We start from the raw sequence: 19,440 nt of genomic DNA, 5'->3' as shown, positions 1-19,440 counted from the left end.
ATCAATATCTTCGGCATACGCCAGCAGCTGTACACTCTTATATAAGATGGTACCTTCTCTATTTAGTTCTGCAGCTCGAACTATTTTCTCCAGAAGCAGGTTGAAGAAGTCGCACTTGTCTGAAACCTCGTTTGGTATCGAACGGCTCGGAGAGGTCCTTCCCGATCCTGACGGAGCTTTTGGTGTTACTCAACGTCAGTTTACACAGCCGTATTAGTTTTGCGAGGATACCAAATTCAGACATCGCGGCATAAAGACAGCTCCTTTTCGTGCTGTCGAAAGCAGTTTGAAATCGATGAAGAGGTGGTGTGTGTTGATTCTTCTTTCACGGGTCTTTTCCAAGATTTGGTGAATATCTGGTCGGTTGTTGATTTTCCAGGTCTGAAGCCACACTGATAAGGTCCAATCAGTTTGTTGACGGTGGGCTTTAATCTTTCACACAGTACGCTCGATAGAACCTTATATGCGATGTTGAGGAGGCTAATCCCACGGTAGTTGACGCAGATTGTGGGGTCTCCTTTTTTATGGATTGGGCATAGCACACTTAAATTCCAATCGTTGGGCATGCTTTCGTCCGACCATATTTTACAAAGAAGCTGATGCATGCTCCTTATCAGTTCTTCGCCGCCGTGTTTGAATAGCTCGGCCGGCAATCCATCGGCCCCCGCCGCTTTGTTGTTCTTCAGGCGGGTAATTACTATTCGAACTTCTTCATGGTCGGGCAATGGAACGTCTGCTCCATCGTCATCGATTGGGGAATCGCATTCGCCTTCTCCTGGCGTTGTGCATTCACTGCCATTCAGCAGGCTGGGGAAGTGTTCCCTCCATAATTTAAGCTCTGAGCATCGGTTACTAGATCAGCTTTGGGGGTTCTACAAGAGTATGCTCCGGTCTTGAAACCTTCTGTAAGCCGCCGCATTTTTTCGTAGAATTTTCGAGCATTACCCCTGTCGGCCAGCTTATCAAGCTCTTCGTACTCACGCATTTCAGCCTCTTTCTTTTTCTGTCGGCAAATGCGTCTCGCTTCCCTTTTCAACTCTCGGTATCTATCCCATCCCGCACGTGTTGTGGTCGATCGTAACGTTGCGAGGTAGGCAGTCTGTTTTCTCTCCGCTGCGACACGGCACTCCTCGTCGTACCAGCTGTTCTTTTGCACTTTCCGAAAACCAATGGTTTCGGTTGCAGCTGCACGTAAGGAATTAGAAATGCCGTCCCACAGTTCCCTTATATCGAGTTGTTGACGAGTGCTCTCAGAGAGCAGGAGTGCAAGCCGAGTAGAAAATCGTTTGGCTGTCTGTTGTGATTGCAGCTTCTCGACGTCGAACCTTCCTTGTGTTTGTTGGCGTGCGTTTTTTGCTGCACAGAGGCGGGTGCGAATCTTGGCTGCAACAAGAGAGTGGTCCGAGTCGATGTTAGGACCTCGGAGCGCACGCACATCTAAAACACTGGAGACGTGTCTTCCGTCTATCACAACATGATCGATCTGGTTGGTAGTTTTTCGATCCGGAGACAGCCAGGTAGCTTGATGAATCTTTTTATGCTGGAATCTAGTACTACAGATAACCATATTTCGGGCCCCGGCGAAGTCGATCAGCCTCAACCCATTTGGGGATGTTTCGTCGTGGAGGCTGAATGTACCGACCGTAGTGCCAAAGATACCTTCTTTACCCACCCTGGCGTTAAAGTCGCCAAGCACGATTTTGACATCGTGGCGGGGGCAGCTCTCATAAGTGCGCTCCAAGCACTCATAAAAGACATCTTTGGTCACATCGTCCTTCTCTTCCGTCGGGGCGTGGGCGCAGATCAGCGATATGTTGAAGAACCTCGCTTTGATGCGGATTGTGGCTAGACGTTCATTCACCGGAGTGAATGATAGTACTCGGCGACGGAGTCTCTCTCCCACCACGAATCCAACACCAAACTTGCGCTCCTTTATATGGCCACTGTAGTAAATGTCACAAGGACCTACTCGTCTCTGTCCTTGTCCCGTCCATCGCATTTCTTGGACGGCGGTGATGTCAGCCTTTACTTTTGCGAGGACATCAACCAGCTGGGCAGCGGCACCTTCCCAATTAAGGGTCCGGACATTCCAGGTGCATACACTCAAATCGTGGTCCTTATTTCGTTTGCCGTGGTCGTCATCAAAAGGGGGTCTCTCATCCGAGGCTGCTTTTTCTTTTTCATTGGAGTGTTTTTTTTTACCTGGCGGGTCCCAAACCCAGCACACAACCCTATGTAGGGGATGTTTCGCCTTCTCACATTAGCCCGCCTTCGAACGGATGTTCTTATGCTACCCAGAGGATACTTGGTCAAAGACCGGAAGTAGTGAGCTGCTTGAGCCATGTGTAAAAGAATTGTTTCTGGCCACTCCCAAGTGAATGGCGATCAGAGAACTTTCCTCACTTGCGTGAACTTCTACACATGACTCCATCCTCCACAAAGGTTAGAGATGTCTTTAATGCCTCGAGATCCACTAGCTCGGAGAATTCCCTAAATGATATTCTATTTACGGGACCCACACTACAATCAGATTTAATGCTCCTCATATTAAATTGGCGTATATACAAATATGTACGTATTCAATGGGGATGTCGAAAAAATGTATCGACAAATAATTCTTCATAAAAATGATTAGGATTTTCAACGGATTATTTTCCGAAAATCTTCCAATAGTCCACTACACGACTTTAAATTGAAAACAGTTACCTTTGGTGTAAACTGTGCCCCATATCTAGCCATTCGTACGCTACACAAACTGGCAGAAGACACAAAGTCAGAATTTCCTCTGGCAACACAAGTCTTAAACTTACAAACGTATGTAGACAATATCTTGTCTGGGAGCCACAGCTTCTCACAAGCATACGAGTCCTTATCACAAGTGATATCAAGACCGCAGGGTTTCCCCCAAAAGAGATCACATCTAATCACCCAAATATCTTAAAAAATATACCAAACGACAATTTGTTGGATACGAATTTCCTTATATTCGAAAAGGAAAGTACAACAAAAACACTGGGCATCCAATGGAATGCGACATCGGACCAGTTTTAATACACGACAGAGTCCATATCCGCATTATCCGCGACAACGAAGAGACAAATTTTATCCTCGGTGGCAAAACTTTTCGACCCCGCAGGATGGCTTTCGCCAATTATGATACAAGCGAAAATCCTGATCCAAGAATTATGGCTAGACGGAACTGACTGGGACGAACAAGTGAAACCTCTTCGCTTAGAAAGTGGTCCCAGGTCGATAATAATCTGACAGACATTTCGCAGATACAAATTCCACGGTGGGTAAACTATTCCCCCGAATACAAAGTGGAACTACACGGCTTCTACGTCGCCTCTGAAAAGGCATATTGTGCCACTATATATGTGCGCACACAAAGCGATGCCGCAACTACAAGCCACCTACCAGTGGCAAAAGCAAAAGTTGCGCCTCTAAAAACGCTAAGTCTCCCACGACTTGAACTCTGTGGAGCTCTACTACTAGCAAAACTAGCTTCCATGGTGCAGACCCACTTAGACATAGCAAAATACCAATTATATCTATGATCTGATTCCGAAATAGTTCTAGCCTGGTTAGAAAAACCACCACACGCGTGGAAAACCTATATTTCTAACCGAACGGCGCAAATACTTAACCTACTAGGATCAGCCACTTGGCGACACGTAGCCAGTGCTGACAATCCTGCTGATCTAGATACAAGAGGGTCCAAACCCTTGGATCTTGCCACCACCAACCTGTGGTGGAATGGCCCCCGGTGGTTAACAGAATCACCGATTCTTGGCCACAATCGCCAATGCGCAACATAATTGCCCCCGAAAGTCGAAAAATCGACACCAACCACAAAATATTAAATGATAATGACATCCTTGAACGATTTTCATCGTTCCCCCGAGCCCTCAGAGTAGTCGCCTATATGCTCAAGTTCTTAGAGCGGCTTAAACTTAAAGTTAAGGGAGCAACTTACCCCGAATGCGATACATTGACACATCAAGACTTACAAAAGGCAAAGATCGCACTAATCGAAGCCGATTGATAAAAAAAGCTCGCTCTTAGTTCTAAACCCGTTTCTGGACACGAAAGGTCTGCTTCGTGCCAATGGTTGGCTTGCTAATTCGAGCCTAACATACAACGAACGCCACCCCATAATAATTCTAGAGAGGTCACCATTTGCCACATTATTCCTGAAATAATCCACATATTAATGCTACACGCCGAACATCGCCTCATGCAACATATGGTACGCCAAGAGTATTACATCCCACGTCTGAAGCCCCAAATCAAGAAATGCATTTCCATGTGCAAGAACTATGCATAAGCAAAAACGATGATTATGGCGGCACTTCCACCTGAACGCTACAATTTCGCTCTGCCTTTCACCACCACAGGTGTCGATTTTGCTGGGCCTTTTCAAATAAAGGCGTCCATGCTAAGGTCTTCCACTCTCATGAAAGGCTATGTGGTTGTCTTTGTATGTTTCACGACAAAGGCAGTACACCTTGAGCTATGAACTAATCTGATGACGGAGGCTTTTCTCGCGACATTACCTCGCTTCGTCGCTCGACGTGGCTTCCCATCAAAACTCATGAGCGATAAAGGCAAAACATTCATTGGAGCTCAACGTGCCACAGAGAAACAGTTTGTGGAATTCTTTAAACAAGTATCACTTGACATTGTACAAAAGTACGGCCCCCAAGGTATCAATTGGCAATTTTTTGTGTCCTGATACAGGACGAGTGTCTCCCCACTACCAAATGGCGGCTTGGTCGCATAGAGAAGCTTTACCAAGACTCCAACGGTCATATTGCGTAGTCGATTTCCGTATGCAATCCGAAAAGCTAACAAGACCGCTTGTCAAACTATGTTTATTACCGACCGCCGATCGAAACGTAAACGATAAAATCATCCAATAAACCCGATAAAATAAATATTATAAAATAACAAACAAAACAACCTAATGGTCGATCAACTTGACCATCCACTTATGCCACAACGTGGCAGCCATACCCTTATCCACTCTATGCAACAAATTTACAATTAAAATAACACTCTTCCATACAGATAAACATGGATGCAGATATGCCACTCACTCCGACGCCAACCATTCGCTCGACTATCCACGTGCCACGCTAAATGGCAGCCCCAGTTGCGGCTGGCCCAGTCGCAGCTCCCCGAACCACCACATCAACGGGTCGTCGTAGTGGAACGCGAGCACTGCCGTCAACGCCCATATCAGCAGCAGAGCCGCAGCGCATCAGGTGCCCAATATGTCGTCGATCGCACCGGTTGATGCACTGCGCCATTTTTAAAGGATTGCCACCACAGCAAAGGCTGCGCGTCTTCCAGGCACACGGCCACTGCCTCAATTGTCTGGCACCTACCCACACTACCCAGGAGTGTACTTCGAGAAACCTGTGCCAGATATGTATGTGGCCTCACCACACCATGCTGCACCGAACCACCAGACACGACATCGGTCAACAATCTGGTAGCTACCACCGTGGTTGCGCTCCGACGACCGCCAATAAGCCGGGATGCACGATCGCGTCGACAGCCAACCACATCATCCTCTCGAATCCGGCGGCAACAGAATGGGACGTCGACACGACGCCAGCAACAAACGCCCCGACCGCGCCGCACCTCAGGCCTAAGCACCGTTGCACAGTGAGACAACGCCGGCATCAAATACAAGGAGTCATTGTAGAGTTCTGAAATTTTGCACAGGTTATTTTTGAGACAATTCCAGTTTAAAAAAAAAAAATTAAGAAAATTCGCCCACTTTTACGCCCACCTGCCATACAGTCGACATTTTTAAAATGCCGTATTGTCCGTAATACTTTAGGTATAACTTTCAATTTTGGTATACTTGAATGTTATACAGTTAAAAACATTATTTGAAATAAAAATTGAACTTTGGCCCACTTTTAACCCCTCACCCATATTACCTCAACATAAAAAGTGCCATATTTTCTAAAATATATTAAATACAACCTTCAAATACTATATTACTGTAATTTATATCATTTAAAATGTTTCATGCAAAAATTACAATAACACGCCCACTAATACGCCCACCTCCCATTGAAATGCAATAAAAAAACAATATTTTTTTTTCATTCAATCAATAATTTTTTAACATCATCATGCTATTCTAATTTTTTCAATTTGTTTCTCATTCTAACATTTCATTGTAATTTGTTGATATGACACAAAAAACAACATCAATATCTTTATTGCTTTCCATCCAAATATTAAAAATTGCACTATAAGAAATTGTTGAATTATCCATGACCTTGTTGAATTTTTTTTATCACTTTATATAAACTTGTTTAAACTTGCACGCTCAAATAGATTGTGAATTACATATATAATTGCAATTACCATTTGTTGATCAATAATATTTAAAACAACAACAATGTAATATTATTTTACAGTTTGTTTTTAATAAGTAAGTGCTATAATATGGATTGCTGGGATTAACAGCTAAAAGTTATTATTAATACAAAGAGAATATTCTTATTTACGTGAGCTTCTTTTTTTTTCTCTTACTTTTTTACTTCACTAAAATTGATAAGCACACGACCATTTATGTGTGTACAGATGTACATATGTTTGAGCAAAAAAAACAACTGGTTTGGCTCAGCGGATGGAAAAATGCCCAAAAACCAACAACAACCAAAACCAAAATTATGCTCACTATATTTGGCTGCTTATGAGCTTTGGACAACAAAAATAATTATAATTCAAGATACTATTTTCTATTTTCCTGCCAGGCGACAAGCGGCACTACAATATAACAATTAAACTAACCACATTAGAAAGTGATCATAACACAACTTAGATAAGAACAATATCTTGCACTATCAATTTAAATTAAAAATTATGCAACTATCTAACCCAAAGTCAATGACCTTCAACTATCAAATTAATAACGTAAATAAAATTTATGTAAACAAGAATATTTTTATTAAAACATAAATGATCTTTAAAGCATAATTCTGAATAACTTACAAAAAACAAATGTAATTTATTACTATTCTCTTGCACAATAAGTGAATAGTAAACAATTAAAAAAAGTGAGTGTGCTTATGACCGCACGACTGAAGTGAAACTTCTTTCGCTCTATCTATATGTATATATATATGAATGTGTGTGTACAAAATATACATGTATGCACATATACATATATTAATTTCCTACAAATATTTAAATTTATTTTATGTTTTCATTAGTAAATTAATATTTTTCCATAGATCTTTTATTTTTTTTTCATTGTTTTATTCATTATTGGGTACATCAGTAATTACTGTGGTTGATTGTAAAACCGAGACAATAGGCTTATGATACGAGAAATACGATACATATATTTTAGAATTAAAATTAGACAGAAATCTAGAAAAAACTGCATCGATTGTTGTTCCATGTCTTGTAGTTGGCTCATTACGGTCATTATTCATTTGTAACTCTAATTTATCTCGTAGAAAGTTTATCAAGAGTTGTCCATCTTCGGATGCGAAATTGATATTGAAATCTCCTGCTAAGATTAGTGGCAACGTATGATAGTTTTCTCCTAGTTCTTCAGAACCTACTCGACCATAAGCCTTCTGTATATAAACTTTATGATATTATTAACTGTGTTATTGGGCGAAATGTAAACAACTACCATTATGATGTTTGTTCCATCGTCCAAAATACAGTGAGCAGCACATATATCACCAATTGATGACTGACCAATATCAACTTCACGAATATGTCGTAATAGAATGTCCATGTTCGAAGTTACTATATTCGAGGTATCATTCGATTTCTGATAAATTGCCACTCCTGCTGATCTAACATTTTTACGCTTGAATTTCGCAATACAATCAAAATTCGGGATCTCAATGTTTTCATCGTCATTTGACCAGGTTTCTGATAAAAACAGGATATTGCTTGAATCAATTGCGGGATCGCTCAAGTCCGATACGTGTTTTCTGAGACTTTGTCAATTAAAAGTAACCATGGAGTTTGAGTATAATTTTGTATGAATGCATGCATAGTAATATTTATAGTCAATTTTGACTTGCATATCTAATAATTTTATTTAATTTTTACATAATATACTATACTAATAAATATTTTTGTGTTATATTATATTTCCTACTAATAGATATTAAATTGATCACAACAATATATACAAGGCATTTATGAGTTTGATGGAATACCCTTATTGTAGGTCGGAATTCGCCTCGCAATTTTAACATTTTTTACAATTCTCTCACATATTCTAACCGAGAATATGAAGAGACAGAAATATATGTATTTACGGCATATGATGACATGGCATATATGCCGAAGCAGAGAATAGGCAGAGACAGAAATACACTCCCAACGAAGAATTTCGTTTATATTTATTTCATTTTGAACAGCGAAAAATGTGTACAAAACACACCTCTCGCACAGAGAACATAAACAAATTTTTTATGCATGTATGTACATTTTCTATCATATTAATCTTATGTCTCTGCACATGCTCATATCATAATCTTATTATGTATACGCATGTGCGCATTCAGAAATTCAAATCATGATTTTATAACTTATCAATATACATAATTTATTATATGCGCGCGGATTGATCTGCATGTTCTTGCATTCATATATATTTATATGTACATACATATGTATATTTGCATACACTTCCGAACAAATAATGCACAAGCATACAAAACATACATATGTATGCGTGCACATGTACACATGTACCAGAAATTACCGTTCGCCTCGCCTGATCACACTTTTCGTAACGCGTTCGTCAGCTTACTCCCCAAGCCAAGCGCGCGTAAAGAAGTTTCACTTCAAAAATAAAAGTAAAAAGTTGTAAACATGCTTTTGCATGCTAACATACGTATAGCGACAGAATGTGTGCGTTACGTACTTTTTGTAGTTTTTTGTATGTTTAATGTGCTTTTGCAAACTTTTGCTATATCTCCTCTACTTTAAATTAAAGCTGAGATTTCAAACTTTCATTTGGTATAAGTCTGCACCTAGGGCGACGGGCTGCTCTATATTTCCTAGGCCATTGAAAATGCAAAATGTTCAATTTTTGCACCACAATTCTGTTGTTAAGAAAAAAAAAATAGTGTTTTTTTTTAAATTTATTTTTTCATTTACTCATTCTACAATAACTAAATTAATTAAAAAAATACTTTAAAGTTACATTTATTATGTATTTTTATTTTAATAAGCTTTTGATTATTACATATTGAACTAACATATTTCAAGCGCGTTGGCATACCTCAACTTTGACTTACTCTAGACCAAAAAGTAATGAAGTTATGAGGCTGAAATTTCAGGGAATTGTTACTCATATATCTGTTAATATACTGTGAAAATTTCATCCAAATTGGACGACAAGTCAAAAACCATTTTTTGCCGCGGTTACTATTGGGCTGTCTCACTGTGCGTTGTAGCCACGCTCCAGCAGTTGCAACGACTTCTAGGCTGATATATTCGCCTAGGGGGGCCGGGGTGGCTAAATGAGCTTCAGTCTCCTGTCTCACACAACACATAACCAACACCGAGCACCTAACCACAACAATAATCCCGCATCCAGAACACTCTACACTCACCGCATTAAAATATACATACGTCACTAGCACGCTTCATTCACCACACTCATCTCTACACCACCTACAATCCACATCACACATAACTACATTACCACTGCATTTTTCACCACAACCAAAAGGGAACAAAAGGGGCGGAGAAACAAGTTCATCACTTCTTCTTTTTCTTGCGATCCGAACGAAAGCCGTGCTCTGTTAATACCGAGGTTTTTCAGCCGTTGCATATTGTGCGAACATCCCTTTTTTATCTTCAATAAATAAATAATTTAATTTAACTTCTACACAACCCTCTTGCGGATATAATACAAATACATTCTGTGAAATTTTGATTGATTTGTACATAAAATCCTTCAGAGGAAAAATATATTTGGTGAAATTTTTGGCGGAATTGTGTGTTGCCTTTTTCATTGTAATTCCGAAAGGTGAGTGCGAGGAGACTAATCGAAAAATACAATATATATATTTTTTTGTTTATTTGACGATATATATCATTGTAAAAGAATTATAATAAATTATCAGATTTATATTAATTTTAACTTAAGCAAAACACAAAATTTTGTAATTTTGGTTTTTTTACATTTTCATCTGTCAAAATGAACTTTATCGTTATTGCCAAGTAGTTGACTTTTTTTTTGGAAAAATCATAGCTAAATCGCCAAAGCGATGAACTGACAATGCCTCTAGTTCAGGCCCGTCCAACATAATTTTGTGAAGGGCCAGGTTTAGAATTTTCATAACCGTAGCGGGCCAAAAAAAAAAATAAAATGACGTTCAGTTTTGGTATATTTATTTATTTATAAAAAGCAACATCACATAAATCTTAATATATTATTATTAATGTAACTATGGCCTTAGCATATAAAGATATTCTTATTCTTAAAATCTAATTAATGAGATGTCTGAAATTTTTTCTGTTTGCACAGCGCATCTATGTCAGCTGGAGTTTTAGAAGTGGCTATGCGCAAAATGCCTTTAAGATGGCTATCTAATAAAGATGATCTGGTTTTTGATTTGTTAAATTTCATGCGAGAAAACAGCTGCTCGCAAACATATGTACTACCAAATAAAGAAATATGTTGAATAGCCAGCTTAGTAAGGTTTGGGTATTGACTGGGTGTAATTTACTTTTTGTTAAATTAAATTAAGTTTGGAAGACAATATGCCGTTTTTATATGAGCGCTGCTTTGCAATTCTATTAACTCCAGCTGTAAACTCAGCGCAGCGCCTTCAATTTCAACATCAAATGGATTTTGAAACACTTTCATGCATGGAGATTGTGATTTGAAGTCTGCGAATCTGTCGTCAAACTCATTCCTTAATATTTGTAACATCAACACGTACTTGTCAAAATCCAAGGTATCTTGCTTTCCTGTAGATAAGGTCTCCCAATGAATCAACTGCTTTTGTTCCAGCTGCTTTTCCAACAACAAAAGCTTTTTTGTGAAAGCTAGAACGTGTTCGTATAACTGTGTGCATAGTTGGTCTTTCCCTTGTAGTTTTAAGTTAAGATCAGAAAGATATTTAGTTATGTATATCAACCAGGAAAGCCAGATCTGCCAACCACTCCTCATCAGTAAGGAAAGTAATTTCTTGGTCTTTGTTGCCACGAAAAATCTTTAAGTCGTCCAGCAGGGAATAGAATCGTTTTAGTGTAGCTGCTCTGCCGAGCCAGCGAACGCGACTGAAGTATACAATGTCTTCGTGATCTGAACCGACATCAGCCAGAAAAGCCTGGAACTGTCTGTGGTTAAGCCCTCTTGCGCGTATAAAATTAACTGTCTGCACTACTTTATTCATAACGTATTTCAGGCCTATACAACTGTGATGCCCAAAGACTATAAGAGATGGCGGGCCGGATGAAGGGCCTATGCGGGCCGGATGGTGGCCCGGGGGCCGTATGTTGGACAGGCCTGCTCTAGATCAATATACACGCTAGCTTATGACAAGCCAACATAATAACTCTTCGATACAAAATAAGCTAATAGCTTAATTTGCTAGTCAAATAAAACATGCCTTTTGTTATTATTATTGCCTTTTTCTTCATTGGTTGAATCAAAGGAGTGACATTGTAATTGAGCCATCTTAAGATCAATATCCATAATCAAATATAATTAGGATTCATCAGCGTTTTAAATTTTATCTGGACATAGTTCAATTTTCTGAATTTTAGCTTGTAGCTTAGTTTTGAACAATTCAAATAGTTCTGATCGCGAAGATAATTATACCTCTGAGATTGAAATAAATCGTATTCCAAGCCGCTTTTAAAAATTTTTAAGCCATTTATCGCTAGGAAAAATACCTTTACCTATCCTTTATTAACTGCTTAGCTTTATCATTTAAAATTAATCCGTTGATCGGTAATTCTTGGTACGTTGCAATAAAAACCATTTGTAAAGTGCGTTTTCCATTGTAAGAAGTTTTGAGGCACGGAGCGTTTTACGTTTTCCAGGGTCAGATAGCGTATTGTTAACACATTCTAAAATTTGTTTTTCTTTGTTTTACAATTCTACAAGTTGTGGACCAAGCAATATTGAATTTTTTGGATAGATCTGTGGCACATTCACTATTTTTGACTGCATAAATTATTTCAGTTTCTTTGCTAAGCTCAAAATCTTTAAATTTTGTCTCATCATGATAAAAAATACACTTATGTACTACATGATCTATTTACGCGCAAAAAATAATAGAACGTTTTTAAAAGCATTTATTAATTTAGAACTAACAGGCTTAATTCACCTTATTAAGTATTGAAAGATGAAAAGTCAGTTGGTTTAATATTCCATAAAATCATAAAAATGATTTAAATAGTTTCGCCATATATTAAAAGTCCAATATATGTATAATAATTTGCAATCGTATGAATGTTGGGTGTTTTAATTTTAATGCCCAAAAATCATTATTTTGCCCGATCTGGCTACAATGCAATATAATATAAAAACGCTTATTTTGAGGCGCTCTCACACTGGAATAAGTTGGGCATTAGGGTGGGTCGATTCCGGACTTTTTCGATTCGGGATTTCTAATAGTGCGGAAAAGTTGCCTTAGTACTTCCTGATTCCAATGCAACTTTTTGTTTTGAGACCGGATTGCATCTTCAACCCCAACGCCGGCCTTGAAAGTTCGGAAATTCGTCTAAAATCGTGAAAATGTCTACCTAGCGCCTGAAATACGCATCTCATGGCAAAATGTATAAAACAAAAGTTGTTTGTCACGTCATTTGCTACCGAAATGGTATACGTGATCATGGCCGTAGGACGAACCGTTCCCGAGGTACGAGCGCAAAGGCGCGCGCCACACCGCGCAAGGTGAAAATCGGCTTGCGGCCACACTTCTTGACGTTGATTTCGCCGAGTGCTATCACTCACATTCATTCACCTACGCCAAAGGACACGTTCGGACTGGTCTCCACATAAATATTTTTTCATCGAGTTCCTTCACTTATGCTATCACTTATATTCTCTCAACAGAACACAGAACTCAAAATGTCTGTATCTAAATTTAAATTTAGACAGAAATGTCCTGTGTTTGGCATATATCCGTAAAATCTCTCTGAGTCCCAGTTACCTACTTACCAGGATGTTTTTTTGTGTTATCAGTTTGAAAGATTTCGTATAGGGCGACTCCGAGGCGACAAATATGAACCTATGAGTAAAGAGGTTACAGAAATAGTTGCAAAAAAGGGTGAAAACACTTTCAAAAAGTCATAGTCTATAATTTCACACACCAGAGTTGTACAAATGCTCACCACATACCATAAGAAATTTCTGTCATTGAAAAAAAAATGTTATGAATAGGTTTTTGGAGAGGCTTTCTTAGAGGTGTCTAGGAACCTATTTTTCTCAGAGTACCAAACAAACAAAACAATTTTTTTTTGATCCACCTTAATATGCATTGATGTTTGACGATGAATATCTCGTAAACGCTTAACTTAATCGAAAAATCATATGAGACCATTTTTATAGAGCAGTAAAGTTCCTACAAAACAATGAGTTTCATCATTCATAAATTTTTTTTTCATTGAGTTATAAAATTCATAAGAAATAAAAATTTTTCCCAAAAATAATCAAACTTTAACTGTTAATATCTTTTAAACGTTTGAGTTTACGAATCATATTAGACCTTTTTTGTAGAGCGTTCAATTTCCTACAAAATATAGGGAACAAGATATTTTTTCAAGTAGCTGGAAGCGAGATATACATTTTTCTATCTGATAATAAGAAAAAATAGAAAACTGTATGTAGGAGGACCTTCCCGTTACAATTAAAAACTCATGTTTGGAGAGGCTTTCTTAGAGGTGTTTAGGAACCTATTTTTCCGAGTACCAAACGAAAAAAAAACTTTGTTTTGAATCACTCTAGTATATATGTATGTATATACAGTAAATCCCGCTTAAGTGCCTCCACGCTTAACTGCCATTCCCGCTTAAGTACCTGTATTTTACTGCTTCGAACATTTTTTTCGAAAAAATGTATAGAAATTTCCCCGTTTAAGTACCACTCGGTTAAGTGCCAATCGCCCTTAGCGGCCACTAAATTTCGTGCTTCATTAAAAAATTTGGTTTAAGTTTTCCCCTCTTAAGTGCCACTTTAAATTTAAAACTATAAAATCGAAAAATATTCTTGTAAAATCTTAAAATATGGCAATATGGATAAGTGCTTTTGTTATCGAGCATTTGTTTTAATCGATCTTCGCTATCTATGTGTCAAAAATTTTCACTTTTGTCATTTGCATCGTTGTAAGTTTGAAAAATACAGAAAAATGCCTGGTAAAACACGCAAAATAGTAACTGCTTTGACTATAAAACAAAAGTTGGAAGCAATAAATTTGATTGAACTCGAAGGAAAGCCGAAGGCTGATGTGACAAAAAAGTTCAAGGTGGACATTTCAACCATCCATCGAATATGGAGGAAGCGCGAATAAATTGAGGCGGCTGCCTCGAAAACTAATTTAAAACGCAAACGATTGCGTTTTGGTACATGTGATAAAGTAGAGGAAGCTTTATCAAAATGGTTCAACCAGATGCGATCGTTGAATGCGACAATTTGTGGAGCTCAAATTGCACAAAAGGCAAAGGAATTCGCACTTAAAATGGGCTGCGACTTTGAGCCAACTGCTGGTTGGATGTGGCGTTGGCAGCGACGTGAAAATATTAAATTTAAACAAATTCAAGGCGAGGCAGCAGATGCTGATACTACGGCGGCGGAAAACTACCGCAATGAAGTTTTAAATACCTTAATAAAGGACTACGAGCCAGGCGATATATTTAATGCGGATGAAAGCGGTCTTTTTTACAAGGCTCTTCCAAGCAGAACGTTGTGTAAAGGAGGAGACAAGGCGGTGGGCGGTAAGGCACAAAAGGCCCGCTTGACTCTGTTATTTTTATGTAATTCAGATGGAACCTTCAAAAAAGTTTTTGCAATTGGAAAGTCGAAAAACCCGAGGTGTTTTAAGGGAAAAGTTGTGCCGCTGCCGTACTATTCCCAGAACAAAGCTTGGATGACTGGATCTTTGTGGTCAATGATAATGAAGGAATTTGACAATGAAATGGGAAAGCAAAAGCGAAAGGTGTTATTAATAGTTGACAACGCAGCCGCCATAAAGTTGATGGTTTGAATGTTGAGAATGTAAAGATTACATTTTTGCCACCAAACACGACATCACTGTTGCAGCCTCTCGACCAAGGGATAATACACTGATTTAAAGTTTATTTCCGACAAATAATGGTTCGAAAACAAATACTTGCCATAGAGAACGGCTTATCAATTAAACAATTTATAACATCGATTTCAATACTTGATGCCCTTAATTTTATTAAACGGGCGTGGTGGCTTGTTAAAAGCGATACCATAAGAAATTGCTTTCAAATAGTAAGTTTAGCTCTTAATAATTATGTTTGAACTATGAAAAGCAAAATATTGCAGGTATGTATTTAATTTAAAATTCTTGAATTTCGTTTTGTAGGCCGGATTTCAAGTAAAAGATATTTCGTTCGACCCTATCGAGGAAATAGCAGATGTCCCTATTGAAATACATAACTTTGATGAATACGTTGCGTGCGACAGTGACATTGATTGCTTTGGTGTTCTTACTGATGAGGAAATAGTAAAAGATGTATTAAATGAGGCTGATGTTGAATCATCAGAAGAATCTGCAGTTGATGCCGTAACTGACCCACCTTCCTTTGCTGAAACTTTAAGGCCCGGTTTCACAGTCCATACTTATGTTGTACTTAAGATAAAACAGGAAAATATTGTTTTACAGTTCATACTTATGTAATGCTTAAGTACTGAAAAGGGGAGACTTAAGCAGTGCTTAAATAACAGCTGATTTTTGTTTTGAATTTGCTTTGAATTTTCAGCGACATCTTTCGTAGCGTAGAGCAAGTGTCCGTTCGTTTGCACTCAATAACAGCTTATACTTTTCCTTCAGTTCCCATAGGTGCTCCGACTCGCTACTGATGAAATTTGGGGTTCTTTTGTTGTTTTCATCAATTTTTGATATAATTTTCCTCGCAAATTTATGTATTGTCTGTTATAATTTAAATATTTCAAACATATTTTTATGAATGACATTTGTAAAACATATGTTGCCCATAACGTTGCCATATATCATAATAAAATTTTATAGAAATTGAGCATTGACTGTGAAACGCAAACGACCACTCAGTTTGCAACAATACTTAGCTAAGATTTTATTTAGGCACAACTTAAGTATGGACTGTGAAACCGGGCATAAGTGCTCTTAACCTTATTAAGAAGTTTGTAGATTACAACAATATTGACGCCGAAGAAATTGAAACTTTGGAAGAAAAGCTAATTAAAAAAGAAATTTCAAAATCTTCGTCAGAAAAAAATTACTGATTTCTTTTTTTAAATTGAAGCGAAACTACTTTATTACATATAAATAAGTAGATAAGTACTTACATAAAATGTATGTACATACCCATATGTAAACTTGAATTAATAATTTAATTTTAAAAGCTTTGATCTCAAGAAAGGTCTCTTTGTTAAATTGTTTTCTTTTTCGTTCTTTTTTTTATTAATTTTTGTAAATTATAATCAATAAAATTGATTTAATAAAAAATTTTGCAGCTTTTTAGAAAAGTTCATAAACGAAATCTTCGTAAGTACCATATGGCACTTAAGCGGGTTTCTTTTAAATACCACTCCCGCTTAAGTGCCACAAAAACCTGACATCGTTAGGTGTGGCACTTAAGCGGGATTTACTGTATACCTTTTTTTTGTTTGCGGACTTATTCGTATGCCCTCGTATGCACTTTCGTAGTTACAGGCGTCAATACCCTTTGTATATGTGCCTGGTCTGTATGTAATGCGCTATGGTACACATATTCAAGTATTTTTATTGCTTGTACGGATATTGTTTTTACGTTCTTCCGTTGTTGTAGGCGCGATACGAATCCAAAAGAGAGTTCACCGTGCGCAAGTGTTCACCTCTTTATGCGTTGTGTTTTTTTTTGTTTTAACTTCGTATAATATAAATCGATTTGTTACTAGTTAATATGTATGTATGTATGTTCGAATTTATTATTTCTTTTATTTCACTTCTTGCATTTTATTGTGCCTTTTGCTTATTAATTTTAGATATACTGCTTACTGTTTTGAGGAACAGAAGGAGTATTGCGGAAAATCTTGCAAGTGGATACTTGAAATTGAATTGTTGTTTGATTAGCTTGTTACGTGTGTTCGTAACACTGGGGTAAGCAAATAGGCAAATAAAATATATTTTTGTTTGCTTTTTTTTACTGTTTTATATATATAGATGATATATATAATTAAAATTTTCCCGGTTTGTGCCGTTCAAACGGATTATCTTAATTATAAATCCGTTTGTTATCATACATATGTACATACATATAATAAATAGAAATCAAAAACGATACACTTACTTTATCTCGCCTCAAGGGGGTTTTTTGGTGGAAGGTAAGTTTGTGGTCTTTTATGCCTGTGTGCTCCGGTTCTACTGTCTTGTTGTCCTACGCCCGAGTGCTCCAGTTTTCCTATTGTGTGTTGTTATTATGTTGTATTGACGCTTTTTTTTTTTGACCGATCGCGCCCGAATTATGTTTAGGGTTACTTTTTATGTATTATAATTTTTTTAAAAAACTTAATTTTTGTTTTATTATATTTTTACACAAAAACATGTAATTATATAAAAATGTTCATATATATATATATATATATATTAGGGTGATTCAAAAAATTTTTTTTTTTTTTTCAATTGGTACTCGCAAAAATAGGTTCCTAGACACCTCTAAGAAAGCCTCTCCAAATATGAGTTTTTAATTGTAACGGGAAGGTCCTCCGCCTAACGGTTTTCTATTTTTTCTTATTATCAGATAGAAAAATTTATATCTCGCTTCCAACTACTTGAAAAAATATCTTGTTAATTAGGTTTTGTAGGAAATTAAATGCTCTAAAATATGGTCTCTTATGATTTTTTCGTAAACCCGACCGTTTAAAAGATATTAACAGTTAAAGTTTGATTATTTTTGAGAAAATTTTTTATTTCTTATTAATTTTATAACTCAATAAAAAAAAATTATTATGAATAGATTTTTGGAGAGGTATTCTTAGAGGTGTCTAGGAACCTATTTTTCAGAGTATCAAACGAAAAAAAAATTTTTTTTTTTTGATCCACCTTAATATGCATTGATGTTTGACGATGAATATCTCGTAAACGCTTAACTTAATCGAAATATCGTAGTAGACCATTTTTATAGAGCAGTAAATTTCCTATAAAACTATATGTATCATCATTCATAATAATTTTTTTTCATTGAGTTATAAAATTAATAAGAAAAAAAGAATTTTTCCAAAAATAGTCAAATTTCAACCCTTAATATCTTTTAAACGGTTGGGCTTACGAAAAAATCATAAGAGACCATATTTTAGAGCATTTAATTTCCTACAAAACCTAATTAACAAGATATTTTTTCAAGTAGTTGGAAGCGAGATATAAATTTTTCTATCTGATAATAAGAAAAAATAGAAAACCGTTAGGCGGAGGACCTTCCCGTTACAATTAAAAACTCATATTTGAAGAGGCTTTCTTAGAGGTGTCTAGGAACCTATTTTTGCGAGTACCAATTGAAAAAAAAAAAAAATTTTTGAATCACCCTAATATATACATATATATACATATATTGTTATTTTAAAAATGAACTTCGCTTCTGTATGTGTTTATTTCTTGTTGTCCCACTTAACTTTTCACTTTGACTTAATTTTGGTTTTTTTTCCCTTTTTATGTGTTTTAACGTCACTACAATCGTTTGTATTAAAATTTGTTTTTTTTTTTATAGTGCCTTTCTGTAGGCTCGAAGGACCATGCCTTTTTCGATTAGTCTCCCCGCACTCACCTTTCGGAATTACAATGAAAAAGGCAACACACAATTCCGCCAAAAATTTCACCAAATATATTTTTCCTCTGAAGGATTTTATGTACAAATCAATCAAAATTTCACAGAAGATAAAAAAGGGATGTTCGCACAATATGCAACGGCTGAAAAACCTCGGTATTAACAGAGCACGGCTTTCGTTCGGATCGCAAGAAAAAGAAGTGACGAACTTGTTTCTCCGCCCCTTTTGTTCCCTTTTGGTTGTGGTGAAAAATGCAGTGGTAATGTAGTTATGTGTGATGTGGATTGTAGGTGGTGAATGAAGCGTGCTAGTGACGTATGTATATTTTAATGCGGTGAGTGTAGAGTGTTCTGGATGCGGGATTATTGTTGTGGTTAGGTGCTCGGTGTTGGTTATGTGTTGTGTGGGGCAGGAGACTGAAACTCATTTAGCCATATATTTATATG

At 37.1% G+C, this 19,440-nt stretch overlaps 1 pseudogene; it reads left to right on the top strand.

Annotated features, from left to right (window-relative positions):
- Window positions 1-14,941: 14,941 nt before the first annotated feature.
- On the top strand, window positions 14,942-16,341 carry LOC126764169 (tigger transposable element-derived protein 6-like; annotated as a pseudogene).
- Window positions 16,342-19,440: the final 3,099 nt, after the last annotated feature.

Source organism: Bactrocera neohumeralis, unplaced genomic scaffold, assembly GCF_024586455.1.
Source record: "Bactrocera neohumeralis isolate Rockhampton unplaced genomic scaffold, APGP_CSIRO_Bneo_wtdbg2-racon-allhic-juicebox.fasta_v2 cluster09, whole genome shotgun sequence".
Classification (NCBI taxonomy): Eukaryota; Metazoa; Arthropoda; class Insecta; order Diptera; family Tephritidae; genus Bactrocera; species Bactrocera neohumeralis.
Note: the sequence above shows the minus strand (reverse complement) of the source record. Positions and strands in the feature narration are given on the sequence as shown.